The following is a 12,393-nucleotide window of genomic DNA, read 5'->3' on the forward strand; positions in this document are numbered from 1 at the left end:
GATCACTTGAGGAGTTTGAAACCAGCCTGGCCAACATGACGAAACCCCATCCCTACTAAAAATACAAAAATTAGCCAGGCATGGTGGCGAGTGCCTGTAGTCCCAGCTACCTGGGAGGCTGAGGCAGGAGAATCGCTTGAACCCAGGAGGCAGAGGTCACGGGGAGCCGAGATTGCACCACTGTACTCCATCTCAAAAAAAAAAAAATTAGCTGGGCATGGTGGTGCACGCCTGTAATAGCAGCTACTCAAGAGGCTGAGATGGGAGATTCTTTTGAGCCCAGGAAGTCGAGACTGCAGTAAGCTGTGATTGTGCCACTGCACTCCATTCTGGGCAATGGGAGACCCTGTCTCCAAAACGACAAAAAAAAAAAGGATTTAGTGAGGTGAGTGCTGTGGCTTCAGTAATAGGTGATGGGAAGTTAGCCAGATTCTTGAGACATTGCTAAATTTGCTACAGCTGGTGGTGAGGCTCCTTTTCTCTAACCAGAGCTGCTCTTAAACCAGTTTAAAGGCTAACAGATCCAGATTAGTAGTGCTAGGAATAAGCCCTGCATCAGAAAAAGGCTGAGCCAGATTCTCTCCAAGGACCTATCACATTAACTCAATTTCACTTCATATTTTTCTGGCTCATATTTAAAAAAAAAAATTGCTTAGTTACCACCCCTCCCCAGTGTTTCTCCTTTTTTAATTTTTAAAAAATAATTAAATTCACTTATGAGCTATTAAAAGAGGTCTCTCTTCCCAAGGTGCTAATATTCTGCTAGGATTAGGCTTTGGCTAAAATAAAGTCATATGAGTACTTTGAGCAGAAAAGTAAATCACATATTAATGATTAGCAGTGACATTTTGCAGTCACGTATGTCTTCTAGAGCACGGACATCTTATCTTTGTTTAGATCCCCATAGAACATATTTAAGGATGGACTCAACCCTACTTAAGCTTTATTGTACTTTATATGGAAATGTTGATGTGTAAATTTTGACTACATGTTAAATTTTACCTACAATAATACAGCATTTACTTCACGTATTTCATACTTAATCCTGACAGGTAAAGCAAAAATTTTCCCTCATTTCTTAGGGGAACAGACTGACAAATCTACAGAAGTTAACCTGTCCATGCACACATTCCAACCAGTGGTGAAGTACATAAGGCTCATGTTAGCTTCAGTATTCCCCAGGGAAGCAAGACTGTTTTACAAAAGAGAAAATAAGGCAAAGATGCTGGGATTTTCTTGTGATCTGCAAGGCACTATGCAGAGCAAAGAAAAAAAATTTGCAGATTTTGCTGGCCTCGGCAAAATCTCTGATAGTTCTCCATGCTAGGTTTCAACCAATTCAACATAGGAAGTTTAACATATGCCAGGTGCATGGCTCACGCCTGTAATCCTAGCACTTTGGGAGGCTGAGGCGGGTGGATTTCCTGAGCTCAAGAATTGAGACCAAGCTGGGCAACATGGCGAAACCCCATCTCTACTAAAAATACAAAAAATTTAGCCAGGCATGGTGGTGTGTACCTGTAATCCCAGCTACTGGGGAGGCTGAGGTACAAGAATCGCTTGAACCCAGGAGGCAGAGGTTACGGTGAGCTGATATTGTGCCACTGCACTCCAGCCTGGGTGACAGAGTGAGACTCTGTCTCAAAAAAAATAAGTAAATAATAAACATATCTTGATTTATATCTCATTGGCAGAACAAGAAAAAAAATTTTCTGGCCGGGCGCAGTGGCTCACGCCTCTAATCTTTGGGAGGCCAAGGCGGGCAGATCACGAGGTCAGGAGATCGAGACCATGCTAGCTAACATGGTGAAACCCCATCTCTACTAAAAATGCAAAAAATTATCCGGGTGTGATGGCGGGCGCCTGTAGTCCCAGTTACTCAGGAGGCTGAGGCAGGAGAATGGTGTGAACCCGGGAGGCGGAGCTTGTAGTGAGCGCCACTGCACTCCAGGCCAGGCAACAGAGCAAGACAACGTCTCAAAAAAAAAAAAAACTTTTTATGCAGAAGAGTTCTATATCATCACTGCCCAATAACACTTCTGGCAGTGATGGAAGTGTTCCATATCTGTCCTATCCCAATTTGTGGCTACTGTGGTAAAATGAGTTACCTTATGGTTAGGTAGTAAAATAAGCTACTCATAGGTGGAGAAAAAGCCCTGCAGTATTGTGTAATTTTTATTTTAGAAAACCTTTCACCCCAAAAGAGGACTGTTGAGTAAGACAAATGTTTTTTTTTTTTTGAGATGGAGTCTCGCTCTGTCGCCTGGGCTGGAGTGCAGTGGCCGGATCTCAGCTCACTGCAAGCTCCGCCTCCCGGGTTTATGCCATTCTCCTGCCTCAGCCTCCCGAGTAGCTGGGACTACAGGCGCCTGCCACCTTGCCCGGCTAGTTTTTTGTATTTTTAGTAGAGACGGGGTTTCACCATGTTAGCCAGGATGGTCTCAATCTCCTGACCTCGTGATCCGCCCGTCTCGGCCTCCCAAAGTGCTGGGATTACAGGCTTGAGCCACCGCGCCCGGCCATTTCTTTCTTTAAGATGGAGTCTCGCTCTGTCGCCCAGGCTCGAGTACACTGGTATGATCTCGGCTCACTGCAACCTCTGCCTCCCAGGTTCAAGCAATTCGCCTGTCTCAACCTTCCCAGTAGCTGGGATTACAGTCGCACGACACCACGCCTGGTGAATTTTTGTATTTTTACTAGAGATGGAGTTTCACCACATTGGTCAGGCTGGTCTTGAACACCTGACCTCAGGTGGTCCACCTGCCTCGGTCTCCCAAAATGCTGGGATTACAGGCGTGAGCCACTGCACCCAGCCAATGTTTTTATTTCTAAACCTTACTTCTCATATGAGAAACTGCATATTGTGAATACAAAATTCCTTTAGTTCACCAAGACCAAGTTTCTCACTATAGACCATTTCAGAGTCCCATGAGGCCTCTCAACACTAAAAGCTCCTGAATTCATTTATCAGCTGTTTGAATTCCTACTATGAGCTAGGATGTGGGAACATGGTAATGAATGAGGCATATGTGGTTTCTGTAGCCTCAGATCTACCCCCTTCCTCGGATTTCCAGATACATAGTGAAGCTGGCATGGCACAGAAAGACACTAGACCCTCAGGGTACTCAATGCACTGTTAGGAACTTGTCCTAAGGGCAGAAAAAGGTCGGCTGCCTGAAAGATCCTGCCTGGACCAGGAAAGGGAAGCAACTTGCCCCAGATTGATTTCATAGCTTGTCGGGATTTTGCTTACAAACCTGGTCCTCAGGAAGTCACCTGGCCTAGGAGATACAGGAAAAGGAAGGAGGGGAGAAGTAAATATTCCTGGGAAGAGCTGTCAGTTTGTTGGAAGATCAATCTCATCTTTCTTCAGACCAGAGCTAGGCTCTACTGCTGAGGAGAAATGAAATGCAAGAAATGATAGAATCAGCTCCAGGACTTGTGGGGGAAGAGTGAAAAATCTGACAAGATGAATTCAGTCTGAAGTACCTTAGGTTTGCAGGGCCTTTGAGAATCCAGGCCAAATTCAAACTGCGTGTCTGTCACCTCTGCAAATCCCCAAGAACCCAATGAGGTAGCATCCTGGCTCTCCCAGCAATTAAGCAACTGAGGTTTAGAAAATTTAGGCTGGGTGCAGTGGTCTACCTATAATCCCAGCACTTTGGGAGGCTGAGGCAGATGAATCACCCGAGGTCAGGAGTTCAAGACCAGCCTGACCAACATGGTGAAACCCTGTCTGTACTAAAAATACAAAAAAATTAGCTGGGTGTGGTGGCGCGTGTCTGTAATCCCAGCTACTCGGGAGGCTGAGGCAGAATCGCTTGAACCTGGGAGGTGGAGGTTGCAGTGAGCCAAGATCACACCACTGCACTCCAGCCTGGGTGACAGAGCAAGACTGTCTCAAACAAAAAAAGAAAAGTTTAAAGGATTTGCCCAACATCCCCACAGTGGTAAAGACAAAGAGACCCCTGTGCTTGTTCACCACAGCAGAAAGTTGCATTAAGAAGCTCCTGAGGCCGGGCGCAGTGGCTCAAGCCTGTAATCTCAGCACTTTGGGAGGCCGAGACGGGCGGATCACGAGGTCAAGAGATCGAGACCATCCTGGCTAATACGGTGAAACCCCGTCTCTACTAAATACAAAAAACTAGCCGGTCGAGGTGGCAGGCGCCTGTAGTCCCAGCTACTCGGAGGCTGAGGCAGAATCGCTTGAACCTGGGAGGTGGAGGTTGCAGTGAGCCAAGATCACACCACTGCACTCCAGCCTGGGTGACAGAGCAAGACTGTCTCAAACAAAAAAAGAAAAGTTTAAAGGATTTGCCCAACATCCCCACAGTGGTAAAGACAAAGAGACCCCTGTGCTTGTTCACCACAGCAGAAAGTTGCATTAAGAAGCTCCTGAGGCCGGGCGCAGTGGCTCAAGCCTGTAATCTCAGCACTTTGGGAGGCCGAGACGGGCGGATCACGAGGTCAAGAGATCGAGACCATCCTGGCTAATACGGTGAAACCCCGTCTCTACTAAATACAAAAAACTAGCCGGTCGAGGTGGCAGGCGCCTGTAGTCCCAGCTACTCGGGAGGCTGAGGCAGGAGAATGGTGTAAACCCGGGGGGCGGAGCTTGCAGTGAGCTGAGATCTGGCCACTGCACTCCAGCCTGGGCGACAGAGCCAGACTCCGTCTCAAAAAAAAAAAAAAAAAAAAAGAAGCTCCTGAAATAGAGATAAAGCAGTTGGCTAAGATACCAAGAGTCCTAAGGATAGTCCTGGTCCACATGGAAGGGGATGGGGAGGGAGGCTTGCAAGCTCTTCAAATGGAGGGAACTAGGTGGCCCTGGCCCACATTTGGCTCTGGTATCTCAGGTATCTCAGAAGCCTGACAGTGGCTCTGAGAATTAGGAAAAGTGAGTGGCTAGGGAAAGGGTCCTTCTCCTAGCACCGTGGGTACTGGGTACCACTCTATCTCCCCACTTTGGGACATGGCCAGTACCTTTCGGTGGTCATGTTTGTGACTTGTACCTCACCTCTGTACAGACAAGATCTACTGGAGATCAGTTTATCGGGGTGTGTGACCAGCACTCTGAAGCACACGTCCTCACATAAAATGGCACTGCCCTACACAGGGCTGGGGCAGTGTAGGGGAAGTCACGGGGAGCTGACAACCCCTACCCCCTTGAACAACCTGGGAGAGCCCCAGGCACTGCAGGGCAGCCAGAACGCAGGCCAGATTGGGAGCTACCTGTGGTGTAGGCTGTAAGCCCTGGGCCCATTTGCTGAACTATCGGCTAAAAGTATAATGCAGGCTCTGGAGGGGAATGCCGGAACTCAAGTCTGAGCCTGTTTTGTAACCTTGGGCATGTTACTTAATCTCTGAGCCCATTTTTTCATTTGTCAATCGGGAATTTATACCTTCCTCCCAGAGTTGTTTGGAGGGGTTAATGTAAAACATTCCAGAAATGTTGGCTATTACTATTACAAATGAACTATGCCAGGCTCTGGAAGACCATTAACAAGCTAGACAGTGTGTGATCTCTCGTGGAGCTCACAAACTGAGGCGGTAGACCCTCAAATACACAAATAGATCTGTGCTGCCAAACTATAAAGAGGGCTGTTCCTGCAGGGGGACAGAGGGGATGTAAGGCCCATGTGGGGGCTGAAGTGGTAACTGAGGGAGAGCTGTTAGTGCTCCCTCTCCCGCCCTGACTCTTGCCAGCAGTGGATGCTCAAGAGAAGCTGCTCGCAGCTCTGCCTTTAGTGCTTACCAAACTTTAAACCTAAAGGGCCCTCCTAGGTTATCAAGCACTTCTACCACATCTGCTTTTTTTGTTTGTTTGTTTTTTTTTTTGAAACGGAGTCTCGCTCTGCTGCCCAGCCTAGAGTGCAATGGCGCGATCTCAGCTCACTGCAAGCTCCGCCTCCTGGGTTCACGCCATTCTCCTGCCTCAGCCTCCTGAGTAGCTGGGACTACTGGCGTCCGCCACCACACGCAGATAATTTTTTTTTGTATTTTTAGTAGAGACGGGGTTTCACCATGTTAGCCAGGATAGTCTCGATCTCCTGACCACATGATCCACCCACCTCAGCCTCCCAAAGTGCTAGGATTACAGGCATGAGCCACCGCGCCCAGCCCATATCTGCTTTTCTTGACTGCTAACCTCTTATGGGCTGGGGATGACTCCAGCCCTAACAGTGGCCATTTATGGGTCCTCTGCTCCTACTCCAGTGTCTGGCCCTGTACTTGCACTTAGTTCCTTGAATGACTGGTGGCTGCTAAAGCAATAAATGGTTGGATAGTGGGTGGGCAGGGTAGTACATTAAGGGGAGCACATCATTCACATGGCAGCCTACATACACACATTTATTAACAAATGCCCATTATATGTGTTTCAGACATTTCCAAGGACTGGAAATATTGAAGGAAGGTAATTTCCTGTTTCCCTTACAGTTTTGTGAAGAAATTATTCAATAAATGAATAAGCAAAGAAGTTGGGCCAGGTGCAGTGGCTCATGCCTATAATCCCAGCATTTTGGGAGGATGAGGCAGGCGGAATTCCTGAAGTCAGGAGTTCGAGACCAGCCTGTCCAACATGGCGAAACCCTGTCTCTACTAAAAACACAAAAATTAGCCAGGCGTGGTGACACGCACCTGTAATCCCAGCTACTCAGGAGGCCAAGGCAGAGAATCGCTTGAATCCAGGAGGTGGAGGTTGCAGTGAGCCGAGATTGTGCCACTGTACTTCAGCCTGGGCGACAGAGCGAGACTCCGTCTAAAACAAAAAAGAAATTAGTGGCCTGGTGCGGTGGCTCACGCCTGTAATCCCAGCACTTTGGGAGGCCAAGGCGGGAAGATCACCTGAGTTTAGGAATTCGAGACCAGCCTGGACAACGTGGCAAAACCCTGTCTCTACTAAAAATACAAAAAAATTAGGAGCCTGTAATTCTACCTATTCGGTAGGCTGAAGTAGGAGAATCACTTGAACCCAGGAGGCGGAGGTTGTAGTGAGCCGAGATCCTGCCACTGCACTCCAGCGTGGCTGACAGCAAGACTCTGCCTCAAAAAAAAAAAAAACAAAGACTCCCATCTCAAAAAGAAAAAATTTGTGACAAGTACCCAAATTACACAGAATAGGTCCAATGGCAGGGAATAATGGGAGGACATATCTACTAAGCTACAGGCAGGTGGTTTAGGAGGGCATTCTGATACGTGATCCTAAAGCTAAGACCTGAGGATAAGTTAGCTCTAAAGCAGTAATGAGAAAGGTCCTTCCAGATTTAACTAAAACAAACAAACAAACAAACAATGGCCCTGAGGCAGGAAAGAGCTCAGTGTATACAATGATCTGAAAGGAGAGTCAGTGTGGTCAGAAAAGGATAGATAAATAGGGAAAAGGGCCTAAGAGTGTGACAAGAGGCAAGGCACGATCAAACTAAGGGACTAGGCATTTTACTTTAGATAAAATTGGAAGTTGCTGAAAGGTTCTGAGTAAGGAACATCTGATTTACATTTCACAAGATCATTCTGGCTACTAAATGGAGAACACTTTGAAGACACAAGGATAAGGAAAAGACAGACCTGGAAGTCACTGTAGTCATCTTGGCGGAAGAGGATAGCATGGTCTAGACTATGGCTGTGGCAAAGACATAGAGAAAAGAGGCAACATGTGATATAAACATGGTGAAGAGCTGCTAAAGGTTGGGGAGGGGGTAAGAATGACTACCAGGAATCTGGCTGGAAGAGAAGGGGATAAGGAAGACTGAAGGAGAAATGATTTTAAGAGTGGGGAGTCTCCGGAGCTCTGTCTCAGATGTACCAAGTTTGAGGTGTATTAAAAGAACCAGCCAGGCACAGTAGCTCATGCTTGTAATCCCAGCATATTGGGAGGCCAAGGCAGGAGGAACCCGAGGTCAGTAGTTCGAGACTAGCCTGGCCAATATGGTGAAATCCCATCTGTACTAAAAATACAAAAATTAGCCAGGTGTAGTGGCACGCGCGTGTAGTCCCAGCTACTCAAGAGACTGAGGCAGAAGAATCACTTGAACCTGGGAGGCGGAGGTTGCAGTGAGCTGAGATCACGCCACTGCACTCCAGCCTGGGCAACAGAGCAAGACTCTATCTCAAAAAAAAAAAAAAAAAAAAAAAAAAAAGAGAACCAAGAAGAAATGTCAACTAGGTCTCCAGATCCCTGAATCTTGAGCACAGAAGAGAGGTTTTGAACTGGAGATATCAAGAGTCTTTAGCACCTGGTTCAGTGTTAGTAACAGAAATACAATGTGAGCCACAAATGCAAACCACATAGGGAACTGAAACAGGTGAAATTAAGTTGTATTAATTTTATTTTCCCCAGATAGTCTAGTGGTTAGGAAAAAAACACACACAATTTTAATGTATTTTTACCCAATATATGCAAAAAAATTATCACTTCAACATATAGTGAGCATTAAAAAATGAATATATTCTTTCTCATATTATTTTATTTTTTTCTGAGAGACAGACTCTTGCTCTGTCACCCAGGCTAGAGTGCAGTGGCCCAATCTTGGCTCACTAGATCCTCCACCTCCCGGGTTCAAGCGATTCTTCTGTCTCAGCCTCCTAAGTAGCTGGGATTACAGGCACATGCCACCACGCCTGGCTAATTTTTGTATTTTTAGTAGAGATGGGGTTTCACCATCTTGACCAGGCTGGTCTCAAACTTCTGACATCAAGTTATCTGCCTGCCTGGGCCTCCCAAAGTGCCGGGATTACAGGCATGAGCCACAGCACCTGGCTTATCATATTAATTTTTTAAATCCCACAGGTATTTGGTATTCACAGCACTGTATATGGCTCTGGCTACCACACTGAACAGCACAACTCCAGATGGTATACAAAGCCAAAGCAATGAATGAAGTCTTAAAGAGGATTTCAAACTTGGCACTACTGATATCTGGGAAAGGTGCCCTCCTGTGCATTGGAGGATGTTTAGCCACATCCCTGGGGGGAGAATCCCCCCAAATTTTGACAATTAACAATGATTTCAGGGAATCTCTGAGCCTATTCTAGTTGCCCATTTAAAACAAACAAACAGGCCGGGCGCGGTGGCTCAAGCCTGTAGTCCCAGCACTTTGGGAGGCCGAGACGGGCGGATCACGAGGTCAGGAGATCGAGACCATCCTGGCTAACACGGTGAAACCCCGTCTCTACTAAAAAATACAAAAAACTAGCCGGGCAAGGTGGCGAGTGCCTGTAGTCCCAGCTACTCGGGAGGCTGAGGCAGGAGAATGGCATAAACCTGGGAGGTGGAACTTGCAGTGAGCTGAGATCTGGCCACCGCACTCCAGCCTGGGCAACAGAGCGAGACTCCGTCTCAAAAAAAATAAAAATAAAACAAACAAACAAAAAAAAGGTCAGCTTAGGTCAGGCACAGTGGCTCACGTCTGTAATCCCAGCACTATGGGAGGCCAAGGCACGTGGATCACCTGAAGTCAGGAGTTTAAGACCAACCTGACCACCACCAAGAAACCCCATCTCTACTAAAAATACAAAATTAGACGGGCGTGGTGATGCGCGCCTGTAATCCCAGCTACTAGGGAGGCTGAGGCAGGAGAATCGCTTGAATCCAGGAGGCAAAGGTTGCACTGAGCCAAGATCGTGCCACTGCATTTCAGCCTGGGCAACAAGAGCAAAACTCCATCTCAAAAAAAAAAAAAATTTAAAAAAGGGTCAGGCTAGGTGGCTCACACCTGTAATCCCAGCACTTTGGGAGGCTGAGGCAGACAAATGGCTAGAGCTCAGTTCAAGACGAGCTTGGGCAACATGGCAAAACCGTGACTACAAAAAAATACAGAAATAAGTTGGGCATGCTGGCATGTGCCTGTGGTCCCAGCTACTTGGGAGGCTGAGATGGGAGAATTGCTTGAGCCTGGGAGGAGGCAGAGGTTGAACACCGCACTCCAGTCTGTGTGACACAGGAAGACCCTGTCTCAAAAAAAAGGTGGGGGAGGGGGCAGGCGAGGTGGCTCATGCCTATTTGTTTTGTTTTTGTTTTAGATGGAATCTTGCTCTGTCGCCCAGGCTAGAGTGCAATGGCGCTATCTCATCTCACTGCAACCTCCACCTCCCGGGTTCAAACGATTCTCCTGCCTCAGCCTCCCAAGTAGCTGGGACTACAGATGCGCACGATGACAAGTGGCTAATATTTATATTTTTAGTAGAGATGGGGTTTCATCATGTTGGCCAGGCTGCTCTCAAGCTCCTGACCTCAAGTGATCCGCCCCCCTCAGCCTCCCAAAGTGCTGGGATTACAAGTGTTAGCCACTGCACCTGGCCTAATCTTAGTACTTTGGAAGGCTGAGGCAGGAGTTTAGTTTGAGCCAGGAGTTCCTAACCAGCCTGGGCAACATAGGGAGACCCCATCTCTACCAAAAGATACAAAATAAATTAGCCAGGTGCAATGGTGCATACCTGTGTAGTTCCAGCTTCTTGGGAGGTTGAGATGGAAGGACTGCTTCAGCTCAGAAGGTCGAGGCTGCATTGAGCCATGCTCATACCACTGTATTCCAGTCTAGGCAACAAAGCAAGACCGCACCTAAAAAAAAAAAAAAAAAAAAAAAAAGACTAAAAAATTGATCAGGGCCTGAGGATTAACTACAAAGGGGAACAAGGGCTTTTTGGCTGACAAAAATGTTCTGTATTTTGATTGCAGCTCACCATCAGTTTTCAAAAGTACATTGTCGGCCGGGCGCAGTGGCTCAAGCCTGTAATCCCAGCACTTTGGGAGGCCGAGACGGGCGGATCACGAGGTCGGGAGATAGAGACCATCCTGGCTAACACGGTGAAACCCCGTCTCTACTAAAAAATACAAAAAACTAGCCGGGCGAGGTGGCAGGCGCTTGTAGTCCCAGCTACTTGGGAAGCTGAGGCAGGAGAATGGCGTAAACCCGGGAGGCAGAGCTTGCAGTGAGCTGAGATCCAGCCACTGCACTCCAGCCTGGGCGACAGAGCGAGACTCCGTCTCAAAAAAAAAAAAAAAAAGTACATTGTCAGACCGGGCACAGTGGCTCACGACTGTGCCTGTAATCCCAGCACTTTGGGCGGCCAAGGTGGTGGATCGCCTGAGGTCAGCAGTTTGAGACCAGCCTGGCCAACATGGTGAAACTCCGTCTCTATTAAAAACATAAAAATTAGCTGGGCATGGTGGCATGCATCTGCAATCCCAGGTACTCAAAAGGCTGAGGCATGAAAATCGCTTGAGCCCGGGAGGTGGAGACTGCAGTGAGCAGAGATCATGCCAGTGCACTCCAGCCTGGGCAATAGAGTGAGACACCATCTTTTTTTTTTTTAAAAAAAAAAGCCCCCCCAAAAAGTACATTGTCACAATGTATCAAATTGTTTTCAAAACTGGTGTATTTTATTGTTTGAAAAGAACACTTCAGGCCGGGCGCGGTGGCTCAAGCCTGTAATCCCAGCACTTTGGGAGGCCGAGACGGGCGGATCACGAGGTCAGGAGATCGAGACCATCCTGGCTAACACTGTGAAACCCCGTCTCTACTAAAAAATACAAAAAACTAGCCGGGCGAGGTGGCAGGCGCTTGTAGTCCCAGCTACTTGGGAAGCTGAGGCAGGAGAATGGCGTAAACCCGGGAGGCAGAGCTTGCAGTGAGCTGAGATCCAGCCACTGCACTCCAGCCTGGGCGACAGAGCGAGACTCCGTCTCAAAAAAAAAAAAAAAAAGTACATTGTCAGACCGGGCACAGTGGCTCACGACTGTGCCTGTAATCCCAGCACTTTGGGCGGCCAAGGTGGTGGATCGCCTGAGGTCAGCAGTTTGAGACCAGCCTGGCCAACATGGTGAAACTCCGTCTCTATTAAAAACATAAAAATTAGCTGGGCATGGTGGCATGCATCTGCAATCCCAGGTACTCAAAAGGCTGAGGCATGAAAATCGCTTGAGCCCGGGAGGTGGAGACTGCAGTGAGCAGAGATCATGCCAGTGCACTCCAGCCTGGGCAATAGAGTGAGACACCATCTTTTTTTTTTTTAAAAAAAAAAGCCCCCCCAAAAAGTACATTGTCACAATGTATCAAATTGTTTTCAAAACTGGTGTATTTTATTGTTTGAAAAGAACACTTCAGGCCGGGCGCGGTGGCTCAAGCCTGTAATCCCAGCACTTTGGGAGGCCGAGACGGGCGGATCACGAGGTCAGGAGATCGAGACCATCCTGGCTAACACTGTGAAACCCCGTCTCTACTAAAAAATACAAAAAACTAGCCGGGCGAGGTGGCGGGCGCCTGTAGTCCCAGCTACTCGGGAGGCTGAGCCAGGAGAATGGCGTGAACCCGGGAGGCGGAGCTTGCAGTGAGCTGAGATCCGGCCACTGCACTCCAGCCCCGGCGACAGAGTGAGACTCCGTCTCAAAAAAAA

The 12,393-nt window shown here is 47.8% G+C and overlaps 1 protein-coding gene across 2 annotated transcripts in view; it reads right to left on the reverse strand.

Moving 5' to 3' along the window:
* Nucleotides 1–12,393, reverse strand: part of LOC117081738 (RNA-binding protein 4) — a 37,393-nt gene that overhangs the window by 1,770 nt on the left and 23,230 nt on the right. Inside the window, exon 3 of one of the 2 annotated variants that reach the window (XR_004436258.1) lies at nt 10,435–10,558. The exons of the other annotated variant lie outside the window; for it this stretch is intronic. The gene's annotated coding sequence lies outside the window, so the exon portion shown is untranslated. The remainder of the gene's footprint in view (nt 1–10,434; nt 10,559–12,393) is intronic. 2 annotated transcript variants of the gene reach the window in all.

This window comes from Trachypithecus francoisi, unplaced genomic scaffold (genome assembly GCF_009764315.1).
Source record: "Trachypithecus francoisi isolate TF-2019V2 unplaced genomic scaffold, Tfra_2.0 Lachesis_group8, whole genome shotgun sequence".
NCBI classification, from domain to species: Eukaryota; Metazoa; Chordata; class Mammalia; order Primates; family Cercopithecidae; genus Trachypithecus; species Trachypithecus francoisi.